General features: G+C 46.4%; 1 pseudogene; it reads left to right on the top strand.

Annotated features, from left to right (window-relative positions):
• Positions 1-2151: 2151 nt before the first annotated feature.
• Positions 2152-8221, top strand: LOC123396858 (annotated as a pseudogene).
• Positions 8222-8425: the final 204 nt, after the last annotated feature.

Below are 8425 nucleotides of genomic sequence, written 5' to 3'. Positions count from 1 at the left end.
GATTGATTGGATCTATGGTTTCGGCGGAGAGAGGAGAGGAAGAGAGGTGGTGGTTATATAGCCGGTTGGAGAAGATGAAGGCGAAGAGAGGCGTGCGAGTAAACTGCCAACGCGTCGGACGCGTGTGTGCTTGAAGTTGAATCGAGCGTGTGTGCCCTGTTTTTGCCCGTTGCAACCGAGTCTGAAACATGGTTAATTGCTCTGCTGTGAGACGAGTCAGAGCGCCGACTGAATCGATGTGGTTTAATGGATGCGGTGCGACGTCTGAAACGAGGTAGCGCGCGAGTTTGCATGCGTTCTGACGTGGAAGGCCCAAGTCATGCATGGCATCGCCGTCGCTAGGCCATGCATGGATGCGAAAGCGGGCGCCCTGCAAAAGCAGCCCAAAGCTTACACGGATGCGTTGCACAACGGGCCAACTGGTGTCTTGCCGACCAACCAATCCAAGCACAGAACGAGCATCTCGCGGATCGCTGTGGCTGAGCCGATCACAACCGCCTTCTAGAAGGCCTCGATTCAACAGCCTAGGTCGAATCTCTGGGTTTCCTTCTAGAAGCTTTTCGGCTGGGTCAACATGGTTATGTGAGGGTTGACCAAGTATGAAATGAGCATACGTAATTAAAAAAATCGAAAAAATATAAAACCGACGCACATAGTACAGGTGGGTTTTAAAACTTTGAAAATGAAAAAAGTCAAAACCTCACTATTTATATTTGAAAATGAAAACAGCCCAGATTAGCATTGCGCGCATTCCTCGTCGTCGTCACGGCTGTGTCCCCCAATTCTCCACAGCATTCCGCGGCAAGCCCAAATTGAGCTCCCAGGTTGCCGCCCCATTCGAATCAATGTAGCCATCAAATTGAAGCCTCTCAATATACGCATCCATCCACTCGAAATGGTCACATTTCTTCAGGATCTGGAAAAAGCAACACGAACCCTAAATCCCAAATTCGACTACAAAAACCGAAATGGGGAGAAACTAGAGCAAATCGGTGCGAAATAAGTGAAATCTAACCCTCCTATCCCGTCCTACCAGTGTCTTGCTCGAGCATCTCACAAACTCACGCCCAAGATTGTCGTTTTGATCAGTCTTACTGACTCACCGCTTCAGAGGATTTGGGCGTGGGCAATCAGGGCACCTTGTCATTGGCACTGCACCATACCGTTGCCATCTTGACTGCGAGGCGGAGGAGGTAGACATCTCTCTCTCGTTGCCGCGCTTCGTCGTCGGAGAAGAGGAAGATAGGGGAAAGGGGGAAGAAATTGCACGGGGTCGGGCGGCCGGGCACGGGCATGGTTCTGGTATAGCTGCGGTGAGGTGGGTCCCACGCTGACATGGATAAGTGGTGGGTCTAGCTGCGGTGAGGTGGGTCCCGTGCTGACATGGATAAGTGGTGGGTCTAGCTACGGTGAGGTGGATCCAGCGCAGTTAGTTGGATATGTCCCACACTTACGTGGATAAGTGATGGTGGGTCCAACGTTCTGTGGTCTCACATAATCCTAACATCATACATCAGTTGCGTTTAAACAGCATGTCGCACCTGGGCTATTTGTGCTCAAAAAACGCCGCACTTGAGCCATTCCAGCGAAAAACGTCATTGTCCATCAATTTCACCTCAACGATGTCGCACGGGAGCTATTTGCCCTTCATTGTACATAGCCTCAAGTGCCTTGTTTTGCCAGTAGTCCGTACAGCTCCAGCTGGTTCCTTTCCTCAGCTTTGCTCCACAATCCGGGAGGTGGACCAACGATCCTCTGCCCCTCCGCTACATCATCCCCATTCAATTATTGGCTCCAATCAAAGCTTCTTGCTTTTGTGTAGAGGAGCGAGAAGCAACCATTGTCCAATGCTTATGCAGAAAGCTCGGAGCCGCCGGAGACAACATTAGCAAGAATGGTTTTCAATCATACCCGATTTGTTGCCCAAGTACATCTGTGAAAAAAAGGCACCACATCATGGTCCAAATTGGTGGACGACGGGATGGCAGCGGCAAGACAACATTAGCAAAAATGGTTTACAACCATACCTGATTCAAAGGCTACTCTCAGGTCTGGGTCGAGTGCTCGGGGAATTTTTACTTGCATCAGATAGGGAAGTCCATAATTTCTCACGTATCAGGGGAAGAGATCAACAACGGTTCCGATGACAACATGGAGTATGTGAGCAAGCGCCTTCACCAGTTACTTGACAATGGTATTAAGGTACTTGTTTTAGATGGCATATGGCTATCATGGCATGATTGCAAAGAGTTGCAGGGTATGTTAAGGGGAAGGGACAATCGTGGTGAGGTAATCTTGATAGCAACGGACAGTGGAGAAATGTATTTTCAGAGATACAGTGAATGGAGTGACGACATGTGCTGGACAATAAGTTTGCAACCTGGTTCACTATGAACCGTAAGATGCATGGCTTTGCGAAACAAGTTATGCTTCAGATATAGATACAGAGACATCTTATGGGCAGGAATCGTTCTCTAATAAAGACTGCCACTATGTACTGCTTACTGATTTGAAGTTGTCCAGTAAATTATCTGCCCACATAAGGGCGCTAAGTTATGTGGGCTCTGGCAAAATGGAGCTCAGCGATTATTTGTTTTAATTTTCCAGGTGCCAGTGTCTATTAGATTTAAATGACAGCTCAATGCTGAACTTACCAAATTCTGTCTGTCAGTTGAGGCATTTGGGATATCTTAATTTATCAGGCTGCTCTGGACTAGTTATTTTACCAGACTCGCTTGGAGATCTATTAAGTTTGTTAATATATTGATTTATCAGGCTGCTCCGGACTAAGAAATCTACCTGAATAATTTGGGAAGCTAATAAATTTGGCACATATTGACTTATCGGGTTGCTCTCGACTAGTAAACGTATCGGAAACATTTTGTAAGCTGACAAATTTGTTGCATATTGACTTGTCAAGGTCCTCTGGACTTGTAAAGTTGCCAGATTCATTTGGGAAGCTAACTAGTTTGAATCATCTCAATTTATCAGGCTGCTCTGGACTAGAAAAACTGCCACATTCATTGGGGAAGCTAATAAATTTGGTCACATCAACCTATCACAGTGTTCTGAAATAATTAGTCCGCCTCCATCGTTTGGGAAGCTAATATACTTGCTGCGCATCAACCTATCAGGGTGCTCTGCATTGGTAAGCTTACCGGAACCATTTGGGAATCTCATAAATTTGGTGCATATCAACTTGTCAGGCTGCTGTGGACTATTAAATCTGCCTGGGTCATTTGGGAATTTAATAAATATGTTGCACGTTGATTTAGCATGTTGCCATGGACTAGGTAAACTTCCAGAATCATTCAGGAAGCTAAAGAATTTGGCACACCTAGACTTATCATTCGGGTCTTGTTTTGAAGGGGTCGAGAAAGCTCTTGTTGGCCTTACCAATCTCCAGCACTTGTACTCGTCACACCCTTGCTGTTATCTTGCTCAACAGCAGTCCTGCCTCGAAGGGCTAAAAGATGTTCTGGGCCAGCTCACAAGATTAGAGTATTTAAACCTATCCATGTTCCTGAATCCTATCTTTTACTCACAGTCAGTAGAGCGAACTTATAAATTGATTGAATTTATTTTTCCAGTCTGGACCATTTGGATTTGTTCCATAATAGATTTCTCCATAATCTACCTGAAAGTTTAGGTGAACTCAACAATCTGCAAACACTGGACCTCTCAGGCTGCATTAGATTGAAGGGCATAGCCAAAAGGATAGGCGAAATCAGGTCTCTCAAGTCGACGTGAGGAACTGCCGCAGTTTGAAAAGATGTCAGCTTGTGGTTAAAGCTGATAACGGAGAAGCATATTGGAACACAAACATTGTTGAGCTCGAGCATTCAAACTTGGAAGATCTTCAGATAAGCTGTCTTGAAAATGTGAAGTCTATAGAAGATGCAGAACAAGTAAGAATAGTACTGGAAGGAAAGGCTCAGAAGTGGAAACTTTGTTGGACTGTGAGCTCCCAAGGATCCATGGAGGTCAATACTCTGTTTGAAGAATTACTGCCAACAGGTCTGCGGTGCCTTGAGCTACATGGTTATAACGGGGAGACCTGCCTTTCAACCTGGTTGACATCAACCATAGATTCTCATGTCTTTACTCTTGTAGAGGTTACCATTGAGGACATGCCAAGGTGCAGCCGCCCACCACCACTGTGTTTGTTACTCAACCTGCGACGAGCAGTTTTCAGAAGGATGGCTAGCATCACAAGATTCGATGTCAATGACCTAACTGGTGGAAACCGAGAAGCACTCCATCGACTCCGCAAATTCACCCTAGAGTTGGATGATTTGGAAAACCTGGAAGAGCTCAAGACCACATACAACAGAATTGGTAAGGAGCCTATGCTCCCGGCCATTGGTGAGCTGTTGATTACGAAATGCCCTAAGTTGTGCTTCGGACCTTTCATGTCTAGAGTTCGGAGGTTGGTGGTCCCAGACTGCAGCGAGCTAATGGTCTATTCCAGAGGACGGCACAATGTGGAGAGCCCTTATATCCTTGTTTCAATAAATGAACTGGTGGTCAGAAACTGCAAGGTAGCTCTATATAACTGAAATTTGCTTCACAACCTCCCTGACCTCCATAGTTTAACTGTCAAAGATTGCAAAGATCTGACGACTGTATCAGATACTATTGAGGCCCTACCCTCCCTCCAATCACTATGCTTATCTAATTGTCGGGTGTGGACTCGCTAGAACAACACTTGGCTGGCCTCACCTCTTTCCGGGAACTGAAGATCGCGTCCTGCAATATGTTCAAGGGATTCACGCGGAGTTTGCAAAGACTCGCCTCCCTTGGGTCGATGCATCTTAGTGACTGCAACAGTATCACGTCACTGCCGGAATAGTTAGTAGATCTCACCAATCTAGAGAAGCTTGCAATCCACAGATGCCCTGCCGTTGAATCTTTGCCGGACAGCATATATAAATTAACCAATCTGAAGGATCTGCATATTTTGGACTGTCCAAAATTGCAGGGCTGGTGTGAAAGGGAGGAGAAGAAGAAAATAATGGACCACATCCGACCAAACTATGAGCATGTACTATATTACTCTTATGTTTCATTTCCTTTCGCTGAGAGGATGTAGCTTTCAATGGTTACTGATCTTGACTCAGTACTCTGTTTTACATTCCTTGTGTTTGTTCATGCTTTTTATCTTGGAGGCCACTAAGCAGCGGCGCCGCATCCAGGGCTTCCCGTGCGGCGGCCCTACTGCGTACGTCACCACTTCCATCCATCATGTGATCTCTTTTTGCCTCCACTCTAGTGAGCCATTCAACGCTATGGCAGGTTGAAACTTGCATGCAAGGAATCGTAAAAGTATAAAAAAGAGACCCACTGCATGCATGCAAAGCCTCATAAAAAAAAGAAGAAGGGTACATGCATTATTCAAAAACTTTTATCTCTTAAATCGTTAATTCGACCGATGATCCGTTTTCGCTGTTGACTTTGTTTCCATGAAATCTTCAAAACTAGATCCCATGTCGACATGGTTCGACAACATTTTTTTTTGCTTGTACTTACCACATTTGTTGTACTTACTTGTCATATTAGTAAGTACTTACTTGTCTGATAAAAAATAACTTAATCATCATATTTTTAGAAATTGTGAATAAATATGACATCTTGACATAATCAAACTGACAAACACAAACAACTTTTTTAGACGATTACGCGTAAAAATATGACAACTCAACATATTTAAAACTGATGACCACAAGAAATACTTTTTGGTCATCGTTTATAAATATGACAACTCGGCATAGTTAAACTAACAAGCACACAAAATAGTTTTCTGGTAAAGTTGTATGTAAATATGCAAGTTGGTATATTTTAAATTGGCAAACACAACCGATAACATGCTTTTATATCATGTATAATGAAATCTCTTACAATGCTTTTGTACGAAACAAACATTAAAAAGTGACAATCAAGTTATTTTTTTGAGGCAAGTAAGTGATTAATAATATGGCAAGTACGAACGGAAAAAAAATGTTGACGAAACGTATTGACATGGGATCTAATTTCGAAGAACTCGTCGGAAATCGACATGCTAATTTCGTAGAACTCGTCAGGAGAAAGCCAATGGTGAAAAACTGAAAACTGATCATCGATTGGATTAACGATTTTGTAGATAAAACTTTTTAAATTTCAAACATCAAAGGAAATTGCACGTTGTCTGTAGCATGCAAAACTCTTTTCCCTCCCTAATCTAACGGTCCCACGCGATATGCTTAAAACGTCAACGCAGCCGTGCGCACGCTACGAATTAGATTTTCCCTTTTATCTTTGGTGTGCTCGCGCAGAATTCCTTCACAGTAATATAAGGCCCATTACTAATCTGAACTTTATCTGTAGCTAACCAAGGGGTGTGTGTGTATGTTGTTTATTCTGCAGAGAACATGGTACTAGCAGGCCAGGCAGCAAGGACGACGACGATGTGGAGGGTGAATTGGAGGACTGGTCGGACAGCATGGACGAGGAGAAGCTAGAGGCAGTATCAATGGTTGCAGTGGACAATTCAGTGGTAACAGACAGGCAACGCGGATGTTGTAGCGGAGGAGAAGTCGGAGGCAGTATTGACGAATGCATCGAGGAATTCAGTTGTGACAGACAAGGCGGATGTTGTAGCGGAGGAGGCTGAGGCAGTATTGCCGGATGCCGTGGAGAATTCAGTGATGACAGGCAACACGGACGCTGTAGTGGAAGAGGTGACGAGGGATGTCGACGCAGAAGACGCAGCTGATGTGTGCTTGGAGTTGCGACTGGGACTGACTGCCCATAAATGAAGAGCTGATCCAAGTCGGAGGAGAAGAGGATGAAATTTCTCTACGACTGTATTTATAACACTGTTCTTCTTTCTCTCTACACTACTTTTCGGTCACACAGACAGATACACAATTTTCTTAGATGTGTTAGACATTGTATATCTCGTATACACATGGTATATGTATAAGCCATGTGTATTACTACGTTGTAGGCGTGCGTGTGTTGGTTTAAACTAGGGATATCTTGTTAGGGTCTATCTCTTGTGTTTAACTTGTAGATAGAGATAGATCCTAACTCCTTGTTGTAATCTTCTTGGTCTTGTGCCTTTATTAAGACGCACGCGTCCCTGCTAACGCATACGCTTCAAACCTCTCTATTCTCACATGGTATAGAGCCTATCTCTTCCACCCACGTTCAAACCTCCACCGCCGCTGCCGCCTCGTCCAAACCTTCCTCCACCGCCGCCGCCGCCATGTCTTCCTCTTCCTCCACCCACGTTCATGCCTCTTCCTCCCTCGCTGCCCTCGGTCACACCATCACCGAGAAGCTCTCCCGAGACAATTTTCTGGTGTGGAAAGCTCAAGTACTTCCTCACATCAGGGCTGCCGGCCTCATGGGGTATCTTGACGGTACCACCACGGCGCCCCCTACCGTTCTTCAAACTGAAACGGACGTCGCCGGGAAGAAGGAGATGGTCTCCACCACCAATCCTGCCTACACCATCTGGTATACCCAAGATCAACAAGTCCTCACCTTCCTGCTGGCCTCGCTCTCCCGGGAGGTTCTCATGCAAGTTCATGACATCACCTCATCCACCAGGGTCTGGCACATGATCTTGCAGCTATTCGCCTCACAATCCCGTGGGCGCGTCATGCAGCTTCGGGGGCAACTCTCCACAACTCGCAAGGGCGATCTCTCTGCGGCCGCCTACTACACCAAGATGAAGGGCTTCGCCGACGAGCTTGCTGCGGTTGGGAAACCCGTTGATGAAGATGAGGTCGTGTCCCATCTACTCCACGGGTTGGACTCCGACTACAACTCCTTCGTCTCGGCGATCTCCACCCGTGCTGCAGCCGATCACCCCATCGGCCTCGGCGAAGTCTACTCTCTAGTACTCTCCGCCGAGTCCCGCCTCGAAGCACAGAACACCACGCTCTCCCACTCCCTGAACCTTGCGTCGAAGGGGGGTGGCCGTGGCTTTCCTGCTCGGCCTGCAGAGGGGCCAGATCACCGCTTCAGTTCCAGCGGAGGTGCGCCTCCTCCAGGCCGCGGTGCTGCCTCCCCTCAAGGGCCCCTTGGTCCCCTTGTCTGTCAAATCTGCAAGCTTGACGGCCATGGGGCGTGGTCCTGCAAGAAGCGCTTCGACAAAACCTTCAACAACAATCCCAAGCGCCGTGACAAGACTGCAAACACTGCCACTGCCTCCTACGGTGTTGACACCAATTAGTACCTCGACACAGGTGCCACCGATCACGTTACCGGCGAGCTGTAGAAGCTGACTATGCGTGATCGCTACACTGGACCGGATCAGATTCACAATGCGAGTGGCCAAGGTATGGAAATTACACATGTTGGTCATGCACTTCTTCCTACTCCTCATGAATCTCTGAGGCTAAACAACATCTTACATGTCCCCACCGCATCCAAAAGC

Source organism: Hordeum vulgare, chromosome 5H (genome assembly GCF_904849725.1).
Source record: "Hordeum vulgare subsp. vulgare chromosome 5H, MorexV3_pseudomolecules_assembly, whole genome shotgun sequence".
In the NCBI taxonomy this organism is placed as follows: Eukaryota; Viridiplantae; Streptophyta; class Magnoliopsida; order Poales; family Poaceae; genus Hordeum; species Hordeum vulgare.
Note: the sequence above shows the minus strand (reverse complement) of the source record. Positions and strands in the feature narration are given on the sequence as shown.